Genomic DNA, 13,059 nt, shown 5'->3' on the forward strand with positions numbered 1-13,059 from the left:
AGAGTAATACTAGCTCATACAATTTACCGATTACCGGTTGTCAAAAATGAAGACTGGAAAAATGTTCACTACCGCTTTGTTCCTTCGTACCACTTGACATCCTCGAACCGCTTGAGGTGTTCATACCGCTTTGGGTCTTCAGTTAGTTTGTGATCGGGAAACATCTTCTGCAAAACACCGATAGTCTAAAGACTATAATACATAATACCGGTTGGAACAAATACCGGTTGAGCATAACTCATACATCAAGAAAGTGAACACAAAGCAAGTGTGTGTCCATCAATGACAATCACAACATCATCAAAATGCCAACACCAAGGTCACATGATAAATCATTTGTTCTCCTAAATTTTAACTACCATTTGCATGAATACAATATCCTTGTCCAATAAGGAACATAGTTATCATTTACATTACAATTGCATCGTGAGTCCAATACACACATATGACATAATAATCATTTGCATCAATCCGCTACAAGTATCCATCCATAGCTGAAGAGATAAAAGATCCACATCCACCCAAGGAAATCCAATGAAGAACATCCCAATTGAAGAAGGTATCAAACCACCCAACCATGTAGACCCATAAGGAACCACCCCTCGTGCTAGGAGATGACACAAGATCCCACACATACTCTAGATCTAGGTTGGCATCTAACAACCAAGAAAATACCAATACAACAAATGCAATAATTCAAAACATAGAATCCATTCTCAAAACTTCCAAACATGAAACCTCCAAATGAGATACCTCCAGAGGCAACACATCCAAAGCAAGGCTCAAGGCACTAGGACATACATGTAGGGAAAGAGTGTCATCATATGTGACAAATGGGAACCTGGGCATGTGTCCCGACCATCCTAGATGCACATGTGGAGCCATCTCAACCTTAATGGGGTAGGGGAGATTAGCTTACCTGGGTTGCCAAGGCCTTCCCAATCCTATCTCGGATATCCACCACAGGGCAAGGCACAGGGGCTACCATCTATTTCTTATCTTATTAAATTTAACTATGCTAACCAAACCAAATAATTACTATATTAAGTTATCACTTTATTACAAATGCAAACTCCCAATGAGATATCCGGTGATCTAGACCCCGGGTAACCTGGCTGTCTACCCCCTTGCGATCCCGGTCACTCACTTGGAAGCCCACTCCCCCTAGAATGCACCTAGACCTTAGGGTGATAAATAAATAAAAATAACATCATAACCACAAAATTAAGGCTCACAAGAGATATAAAAGTGCTCATTGCATCATTAATAACATACTACATGAAATAGGATACATAAGGCCTCATACATGACAATAGCATTCACCAATGCATAAAAATCAAAGAGCCAATCACGAACATAGATCAGAGATGAATCAAAATACTTTCCATGTCCTCAAAAATGATGCATAACACATCCCATTGGAGTCATAAGAACAATCCTCAACAACAAGGAATTCTCCCTCTTGCCGGAGCAAGTCAATGCATAAGAAACACCTCAATAGTAAGGCACAAAACCTCTTACTAGAGCACAAAAGACATCATAAAAGATCAAAGTACATCAAATAAAACTCAAAAAATCTCAACACAAACCACCCATCCCTTTGGAGAATGCACAAATCCCAAAAAGTCACTCACATAGCTCAAAATTGACTTTCTAAGACCTCCAGAGTAGTCTAGAGCTTCCAGAATGCAACTCAACACCCTTGGAATGTAGTGAAATGATTTTGGTATGTAATGTGGTGTTTATAGTATATACCATGCGTTCTGGGACCATATGGTAGCATTTTGGGTGCATTTGGCAGAGTTTTGGGTGTTTAACTCAGTTTCTAAGTTTTAGGACTTCAGTTGTCTTGGCACATTCCCCAGCACCCTTGGGATGCATAATGGCATTCTTGGGCCATATGGTAGCACCCCTGGTCCATATGGTAGCACTCTTGGTCCATATGGTAGCGCTTTTGGTAAAGAAGCCAAAAATCAAGCAAAATGTGGACCTAAGCCCAAGCTACTTACCCAGATCAGCTAAAGGGTAAAAAATGACACGCAAAACCAACCTAGTAGGTCTGGAAACTCCAAAAATTAGAGAGGGATTACAAAATAACAAGTTTGGAGACTCAAGGAAAGAAAAATGTATAAAGAACTTTCTCCCACAGAGCTCATAATGACACTTAGAACACAAAACATCAAAGGAAAGACCTAATAGCTCAACAACAACCTCCAAATCTAGCTTTGTTGCGGACTACAACACCATCTTCATTCAGCTTGTTCCTGAAAACCCACTTGGTACCTATTACATTTTTATTCACCAATCGGGGTACTAGGGTCCATGTGTTATTCTTCTCAATTTGTTCAAGCTCCTCCTCCATAGCTTTAACCCAATGATCATCTCCAAATGCTTCCTTAGTAGTTCTAGGCTCAATAGTGGAGATCATGCAAGAATTCTCCCCGATTCTTCTTCTGGTTAATACTCCAGCATCCTTATCTCCAATAATTTGTTCAAGATTGTGATTGAGTCTCACATACCTCAGAATAACATGATCATTATCTTCAGGTTCTTCTTCATTATTATCATCTTGTTCTAAATCTACCTGTTTCGATTGAACTGGTACAACAACATTCTCTTTACTAGTTTCAAGTTTCACAGGTTCTGGTTCCAAAAACAAAATACAAGGATCTTCAACCTTTTTCTCCACATTGGTTTCCCCTGAGACTTTAGAATACTCATCCACTCAAACATCAGCACTCTCAATGATTCTCTATGTCTGGTTGTTGTAACATTTGTAGGTCTTACTCTTGGTGGTATAACCAAGAAATATACCTTCATCACTTTTAGCCTCAAACTTGCTAACATAGTCACCTCTCTTAATAAAACATTTACTACCAAATATCTTGAAATAAATAACATTAGGTGATCTACCATACCAGTATTCATAAGGAGTCTTATCCTTACCTCTTTTTACCAAAATCCGGTTCATAGTGTAGATAGTTGTGCTGACAACTTCTCTCCAGAAAGTTTTTTCTACACCTCCTTGTATCGACATCATCCTAGCTGCTTCAACAACTGACCAGTTGTCTCTCTTTGCAATACCATTTTGTTGTGGTGTCCTTGGTGCAGAAAGTTGTCATTTGATACCATTTTCTTCACAATATCTAGTGAATTTTTTAGAAGTAAATTCACCACCTTGATCAGTCCTCAGACACTTTATCTTCTTACCACTCTCCTTTTCAGCTAAGACTCTGAATTTCTTGAACTTACTAAATGCTTATGTTTTATCTTTCAAGAATATGACCCACATCATTCTTGAGCAATCATCAGTGAAGATCATGAAATATTTGTCACCTTGAATACTTTTAATCCTTATTGGTCCACAAAGGTTTGTATGAACCAAATCTAACAGATGTTCCGCTAAAAAAGATTTGCCCTTGAAAATTGAGGATGTCATCTTTCCCAACTAACATTCCTTACATAGAGCATTAACCGGTTTGTCCAACTGAGGAAAACCTCTCACTATCTTTGACTTACTCACTTTAACAATGCTATCAAAATTTAGATGAGAAAATCCCCTATGTCAAAGCCAACTATCATCTACTTTAGCAATTAAATAGTTGCTAACTTTAGGATTTAGGTGAAACAAGTTACCTTTAGTCTGCTTACCAGTTGCAATCAGTTCACCTTTGCTCCCATAGATTTTGCACATACCATTTTTAAACTCTAATGGATATCCTTTGTCATTGATTTGAGCAACACTCAAAAGATTGTGCTTTAGACCTTCAACCCAGTAGACATCATTTGTACTGCTCTTTACATTAAGATAAATAGTTCCCTTATCGTTAACCATGCAGGGTGAGTCATTACCAGATCTTACAACTCCGCCATCAAATTCCTTCAAAGAAAGAAATTTTCTCTTGTCACCGGTCATTTGATGTGAACAACCACTATCAATGATCCAATCATCAAAATTATCCATGTGTGAAACTAAAGCCTTCTGATCAGATGATTCCTCTTTAATGGCTACAAATACAATATCTTCATTAGCATCACCATTAGATTCCTCATCAGTGATACCACCATCAACTACAATAAAGACAATCTCTTTTGCCTTTTCCCTTGTACTTCTTGAATTTCTCTCGCTTGTGCTCATTATAACCATAAAGACAATTAGCTGCAATGTGTCCAATCTTGTTGCATGCAAAACATTTCAAAGGTAGTTTACCTCTATATTTACCGGTACCTTTGGGAAACTGTTTGGCCAACAATGCTTCAGGCTAAATTATATTGTCTTCATCATCAACTTCTCTGCTGGATCTAGATTCATAACTGTGACTGACATCTCTACTTTTCCTCATAGATGGGTTAGAAACTGAAGCTCTAAATGTTGATTTAGATTTATGAACACTACCATCATAACCATTTAATTCAAAAGTAGTAAGATTACCAATGATGGAGTCAAGGGTTACCTTAGTTTTGTCAATAGATTTTAGCTCTTGAATAGTTGCAACTCGTATAGCATAGACCGGTAGCAGGGTTCTCAACACCTTACTAACCACTGTGTCATCTTCCACTTTACCACTTGCACTCTTGATCTCACCGACTATGTCTTTTATCCTCTGACCATACTGTTGGATATTCTCACCTTCAGCCATCTGCATGTCATCAAAATTTCCTCTTAGACTCTCTTCCTTGGCAATCTTCACATGTTCATCACCGTTATAAATCTCTTCAAGTTTCTTCCATACCTCATATGCAGTCTCCAGACCATGGACATCTACATACTCTGCATCAGACAAAGAACTGATAATAGCCTCCAGTGCTTGATTATTTTCTTGTTGCTCTTTCTTCTGATCATTAGTCATAATCCCACTAGGTGCAACATATTGAGTACCAAAATTCTCCCAGTATTGATTTCCAAGACTCTTGATATAAATTTTCATTCTATCACTCCATATCCTATAGTTCTCTCTATTAAACTTTGAACCTTCCTTCTTCATCATGTTCTACACGATCTTTGCCTCAAGCTGTTAGTCTTAGACCTTAGAGGACTTGAGAAGATCTGATACCAATTGATGGTATGATGAAAGAATAAGGATCCAGTCAATTACTGAGAGGGGGGGTGAATCAGTAGATAGAAAAATTGATAATAACTTCACCAATCTCAAAATCAACCTCTCAAAGTAAACTTAGAACTATAAATGCAATATATCTGTCAAGATAAACTGTCAAGTTAATCCGATTGACTGTTACAATAGATTAACAGTAAACAACTTGAAACTTACAAACAACCAAATACTTTTACTGACATAAGTAAAGCTTCATTTCATATTGTTATTGGTTATCATGACTTATCAAAGTGGATTAAGTAGTTAAACAAATCAACCATAGAAAACATAACCACAAAAACATTCACCACTTGACACAATATTTTTGACGTGGAAACCCAAATGGGAAAAACCACGGTGAGATGAGACTCACAAGATAACTATCTGAACTCTTCTGAAGTTCACCCTATTAGGAGCCAAGCCTGTTAAAGCTTTTACAAGAAGTCCTGTTAAGAACACATCCTGTTAGGGACCACCCGGTTAAGGGATTGACTATAATGCCTTGTTAGAAGCAATACCCTATGAGGAGTAACCTTTGTAAAGGATTTAGAAATCCAAGCTAATGGATCACTTGGTTAGAGGATTTTAATAACACCAATCCTGTTAGAGCTTACCCAGTTAGGGGATTTAACTGTTGTAATTGTTAGAAAACAACATGAGTTTGTTGATCTGTTTGAATAGCACTACACTTGCTTGTTCAGATCATTTTCATGCTCCTATCTGCCTTTACTCAAACTGTAGATACATCATCCGGTTCGGCAACCACACACTCAACTGAAACTTTGTCAACTCTAAAACTAAACAACTCATCAACCTTATAAACAAATCTAGGTCGGTAACACAACAAAAACCTAATTCTCTCATAGAGATTACAAACAAGTCGGTTCAAGTATGACCGTTGGATTACATAACAATCTCTACACATCATTTAAGAAAGCCTCGACTGCTCCTTGATCACCGCTTCATCGAACTTAGTAACTCATCATGCGCTTTGCATTACATGCAATATACTTGCTCATTCCCAAGACAAAAACCATTATCTCAACACACCAAAAACACTTTGAAACTCTCTTCATACAATATACATACATGTCATAATCATTACCACTCATCATCAAATCATAAACCAATATAACCAATTCACCAAACTCAATCGGTTAGGGTTTATCAAAACAATAGGTAGGGTTTACTGGTTCAACTCTCCAATACTTAGCAATATCGTTTCACTCCACAAACTTACCTACCAGTTACAGTTCCTTTCACTAGCTCTTCCTACCGATTACAAAACAACATTATAATAATATCATTATTGGTTAATTGACATCAATGACAATATAACATTTCATTAATTCAATCTTCATGCAAATGCCAATATTCTCCTACCATGGTTCTCTGGCACTTATGGAGGGAGCGTAATGCTCGAATCTTCAAGGATCATGCATCATCGATGGAGTTCGTTCTCAACAAAACGGACATTGGAATCAATGAATATCTTAATGTTATTGTTAGCAACAGGAAGTGTCGATTTTACTCAGTCTGGGATGAGCAAATGACCAAGGAATGGAAGCATCTTATCATTCCTAAAGGCAATGTAGTAAAAAACAAGATAGATCGATCCAAGGTAAAATGGGAACTGCCTCCGACTGGTAGACTGAAACTAAATTTTGATGGGGCTTCACGCTCAAACCCCGGATGCTTTGGTTGCGGTTTCATCATCAGAAATGATATGGGCTCCCCCTTGTGGCTTGGAACTATTCATCCCCCTAATGGTTCAAATAACAAGGCAGAATTCAGAGCCTTATATGAAGGGGATCAAATGGTGCAGGAAAATGAACCTAAATCACATTGATATCGAAGGTGACTCAATGCTTGTAATCAACGCCTTAACCATGAATTCGATAGCAAGATGGAAGCTTGAAAATGGTGGTTGAAAGCAATCAAAGTTGAACTTCGCAGTTTGGATTTTAACATCGGAGATGTTTATAGAGAAGCCAATGGGGTTGCAGATCTCCTATCTAAGGTTGCCTTAGACTCCCAGGAACTCCTTGTTACTGACAATACGAGGGCATGGCCTCTCTTGAGGTCCATCTTGGATCAAGACTTGAGACTGTGATGTAATTCATTAATCATTTTTCTTATTAATAAATGGGAGCTACCCCCTTGGTAGTTTTTCGCCAAAAAAATAAATAAATAAAATTAAAACTTTAAGCAAATAATATAATGCATGTGAATGCTAAATCTAATATATAATTAATTAAAAATCCAAATATTTATACTTGACATCCAAACAATTTAATCATTTTTTTATTATAAAAATCTTATTATATGTTAAATTCAATCAAAAGACAAAAATAATCACCATATAAATATTACATTTAATATAATAAACATTATTTTAAAAATCATATAATATGTAGATGAGATTCAAATTTTCATTAGAACATAAATTTCAACTGCTAAATTTTTAGACAATACTTTTAAATTTCAACTGCTAAATTTTTAGACAATAATTTTACACTTAAATAATAAGAACTGGTAGCATCTTATTGTTGACTGTCTATAAACTAAGTTAAAACACATGTTATAGAAACCTTTCATTTCTCATTACTTATGTTATTCTCAAAAGACAAAAATGTCAATCACAAAGCTTTTTACCTGGCAGACATATATTCCTTAAAAAAATTCACCTATCCACAACCTTTTTACGGTTATCATTAACATGTTTCTTCCTAGGAGCCATATAGTCCTTAAAAATTCACCTATCCACAACTTTTTATGGTTAATAACATGTTTCTTTAAATGGTGTAACTTTGTTTTGATTGATTTATTATATTTTTTAATTTAATTATACATTAGATTTTTTATTATGATTGTTCATGTGATTATTTATTATAATTATTATTTAAATTTAATCTAGTATATAAATTATAAAATTATATATATATATATATATATATATATATATATATATATATATATATATATAATGTTACAATTTATATTATAAAAAATATATAATGTTACAATTTCCATCGGGCCCTCTGTCCGCCTAAACCTATTTCTGTCCAAGCTGCCCCCTTCTACCCAGGCCCCTCTGGTGACCCAGCTAGTGTTAAAAAGGGCAATAAGAATATCTCAAAAAATCCCAATACCCCTTGTCAATCCCCTGGCCACACCCCCCTCATTTCCCCTCCTAAAATTGGGGAAAAAAACAAATGTAACCCATCTGCTGCTAAAGTCGCCTCCAAAAACCCAAAAATGATCCCAAAGTCCATTTAGTTGAGTCTGATGCAGAGGATGGTGAGACTCCTCTTAGGTCCCATAGAATCGTTGCAAAACCCCGCATGGAACGACTTGTAGTTAGAAAAAACTATGTCAAAGATAATATGGAAGACCCGGAGAAGGAGGACAGTGATAAGACTAAGGATGACATGGAGGCCACAGATGTTTCAGAATCTTCTAAGTTGGACACCAATGCTCCTGACTCTAGGACTTTGTAGGAAGATAGTAAGAACACCTCCCCTTTATATGCTAGTTCCCCCCCCTTGCTAAAAGGTAAACAAATCTGTGAGCAAGATGGGAGGAAGTCTGAGGGCGTTCAAACTATTGTTGATGGAGGTGAAAAGGTGGAGGCTATCCATTGTACGGGTTGTAAAGCCATTTCCGAGGATCTGAACAATGTTAAAAAAAAGCTTGAAACTCTGGACAAGCATTTCAACAGAATTGTGAAATTTGCCCTGAAGGTCATGCATTCCTCGGCCACTACTCTATGTCTTTTGCATCAAGAAAAAGAGAACCAGGGAGGTTTAGGAGGTGACACCACGAAGGACCTATTCGATTTCCTTGCAGATGATTGGACTGGACTGCTACTTTCCTAGCACATGGAGACTGGAAAAAATGAATAATGGGTGCCTTTCTCCATTTTTGCTTATGGTTTCATTTTTGGATCTCCTAGATCCTGGTTTTGTTTAATTTTTCTCATCAGCCCTGTGTGGCTTTTTAAGACTTTTTATTTCCAGGTACTGTCATAAGAACAATATGCTTATTACTAGGGTTAGTTGGTTTAGTGTTGGTTTCTTTGTGGATATTTGCTTTTTCAGATTTTACATGGACAGGATTGCCATCAATCTTGTGATTTTCTATAATAGTAGGTGGAATATGTTTTTGATAGTTAAGATAGGGATTGGTTGATTCTATGTCGTTTGGTTGTTGTTAATGTGTTGATAATGCTCTCTTTGAGACTTACTTTGTACTCCGGGTCAGCTCCCTAGTTTTGGCTGCTTTTTTATCAAAAATAAATATTATATATAATAGTAAATATAATTATATTATATATTTTAATTTGTAATATCTAAAAATATTGTACATTAATTGTATGTATATTATATGTACATATTTAATCATTTTTATTAAAGAATATAAGATATCTAATAAGATGGCGGAACAGGTGATGAACTCTCTTCCCCTGATGGGCTTGGGCAATGATATTGGTTGTTCCCCTACTGAAGATTTGGCTAAGGTGATGGATAAGACTATGGATGACATGGCTACTGTGAACCCCCAGCGTGTCCCTACTCTCGAGCAAATGGAAAAGTTGTGCATGGACGTGTTAGACATCATGCAGAGGATTGAGAACCTGGGCCCTGTGCTTGAATTTCAAGCAATCAAGGATGATGTCAATCGACTCAACAACAAGATAGAGGCCTAGGATGCCCAAATTGCAGGCCTTAACAAATTTCTTCAGCATATTTTACTTAGCTCGACCCTCACCCTCTCTTTGCTAAGGGAAGGTATTGCGGACACGGAGGAGGATAAGCATGAGGCTAAGGAGCTGTATAAGTTCCTGTCTAATTAATGGAACAATTTCATTGATGCCACTGGGGCGTGAAAGGCGTCCCTGTAGTTTGTTTTTGTGTATTTTCTATTGTTGTTTTTTATTTTCTAAGACTTGGTCTCTTTTTGTTGTTAGTTGTTGTTAATGTTGTTATAGTGTTGTTTTTCCATTGTGGTCTCGTTAATAGTCTTGCTATGTAAAGGGTCAGGGCCCTTGTTCTCAGTGCTTTTTTAATTAAAAACATATAATTATAATATTATATTAAAATAAATTCATATAAGGTATAATACTAATGTTCTCAAACATTTTAAAATAAAATTAATTTCATTCCAAAGATAATCAATTACCCTTGGTCATTGGAAATGTAAATGTGAGCAATAATTATAACAATTACATATGGAGAAATTAAACATTTTTCACACCTCATTAAGATTTGAATGATATTTTTCTTATAAATAAAAAATGTTTAATTAGTCCTAAAAAATAGGCGAATCAACATCAGTAATTTCAATTGATAGTGCATGCTTCTGGATTTGATTGATAGTGTATAATAATATTGATGTAAAAATGCTTACACTATCAAATAGGCCAATATATTATATTTTAATTACACTTTATAGTTATAATTGTAAAATTTAATAAATACAATTACATTATATATTATTTAGTTTGTAAACATATAATATATTTTAATTATAGTTTTGTATTATATTTATCTATACTATATAAATACAAACTATTTATTCTTTATAATAATTTTATAATTGTATTTAGTATTTTTTTAGAATATAATTGTTAGAATTCGTGAAATGTGAATCCCACAAGCCCAGTTATCTTCTTCAAGAATACCTATCACAAATAAAGAGAAAATTGAACAACAAAGAATAATTGAAGACAATTAATAATAATTGAATGTATTGCTTTGAAATTGCTTGATTACAATGAAGGATATGACATCCTTATAAAGAAATCTAACTCTAAAGACAGAAACCCTAAATGGTGGAGTCTACAAGATAGACTGGGAGTTTGAAACACAATGCATGAATAAGTCATGTATGCACAAATAGCATAATAGACTAATTAATGCATGAAACTCTCAAAAATCTAAACATAGTTTGCTTTTTCCTAATTTGCATTATGCATGGAGATAAATATTAATTAATTATTCGTAATTAATTAATTAACTAAATAATAAATTATTTGATGAATTAATGCTGAATAATTAATATATAAATTATTTATTCCAACACTCCCCCTAAATGCACAACTGGGGAGAGAGGCAAGAAAGATGTAGGAAAAAAACATGCAAAGATGAATGCAAGATGGGTCTCGACATAAAGCCTGATGAGGTACTCATGAACAAACATGGAAGTTTCTCATAAACAAAGCAAAGGAGAAAACCCTAAATGGAAAAAATCTCCTCTCCAAAAGAGAAACAAAAGACAAGCATGAAGAAACATTGAAGCATGAAGAAGTTGCAACGCTATCGTAGAATGACTACTATGATGTTAAAAATCTAACCTCTAGAAATAGGAATAGGAGAGTGTCGATATGGTAAGTATTCCATCTCACTAACAATACATGGATAAATGGTTGCCGCATCTCATAGTACATAGGAACAAATAGGTAAGTGCTCCGTCTCATGGACAATGCATGGGTAAATGGCCTTGCATCTCCTAGTACATAGAAACAAGTACTGAATACATAGAACACTCCAATGCAAAACCAAGGAAGCATTAGCACCAACAATAGAACCCCCCCCCATAATGTTGACAAGGGAGAGGTATGACAGGTCCTGAGAATATGAATTATATTCTCCATGATGCTAAAAAAATAGAGATTTGTGCCAAAAGGATGGAGCTCGGATCACAACAGGGCAAAATAGGGCCAAGAAGTCATTGATTATTTCAGAAGGAAGAGACACTGAGTTGGAAATCTATCTACAAAAATGGACCTGAGATCTGGATAGAGCTCTAAATCACCTTTCTGACAATATCTCGTTTGCAAAAAACAGAGTCCGGAGACACAAGATATGCCCCTGGGAGTGCAAACTGCAACTTCTGACTTCAACTAGCAAAACATCTTGTGAAATTAAAAAATTAGAAGAAAAAAAATACCTTCATATATGGATAGGGCTCGGAAAGAGCTTTCCAACGATAAATGGTTTGTGCGATTTCGACTCTGTATGCTCAAGTTATGAGCAAAATACCTACCCTCTCTTTTAAGGGCACAAAGAGGGTCAAAGAGGGGCATGCATGTTGACTGCACCGCTGACGTCAACATGATGTCATGTTGATGTCAACAGATGGAAAAGCTGCTGAAGGTACTTTGACTTCTTTTAATTGATTAAAAAATTAATCTTTTTGAAAGAGCATGCACCCACTTGATTTGATTTTTTGATTTTTTTTTTTTTAAATAAAAAACCCTGCAATGAATTTTTTTTTTACTAGCCAGTTGATTTTAATTGGAAAATATTTCTGACATAGGTATAGATACGGCCATATGGATTTTTGTGCCTCAAAAAATGTGCCAATAAAAAAATCATGCCCCAAATGCCCCTTTCACCAAAAATAGGCAAATTATATATCAAAATTCATGGAATCATCCTTCTGAATCCAATTGTGAGGTCCTTTTGGGCCCAAAATGCTCTGAATTTTTAGGTACTCTCTGGAACAGAGAAAACCCTCAAACTTTGAACCCTTGCAAAATGGACCCTATATATCAGATTTCAACGAAACGAAAGGCAATCCTGACTTTCTTGAGCCTTCTAGAACTGATGGTGAGCTCCAAATTAACCCAAGGTGAATTTTTTTGTGTAAACGCAAATAATCTCCAAAAAAAAGAAAGAATATTCAAATCTGGAGCTCTGATACCATGTTAGGATTCGTAAAATGTGAATCCCACAAGCCCAGTTATCTTCTGCAAGAATACTTGTCACACATAAAGATAAAATTGAACAACAAAGAATAATTGAAGACAATTAACAATAACTGAATGTATTGCTTTGAAATTGCTTGATTACAATGAAGGATATGACATTCTTATAAATAAATCTAACTCTAAACATAGAAACCCTTAATGATGGAGTCTACAAGATAGACTGAGAGTTTGAAACACAATTCATAATCAGTC

The sequence above is a fragment of the Cryptomeria japonica genome, chromosome 2, assembly GCF_030272615.1.
Source record: "Cryptomeria japonica chromosome 2, Sugi_1.0, whole genome shotgun sequence".
NCBI lineage: Eukaryota > Viridiplantae > Streptophyta > Pinopsida > Cupressales > Cupressaceae > Cryptomeria > Cryptomeria japonica.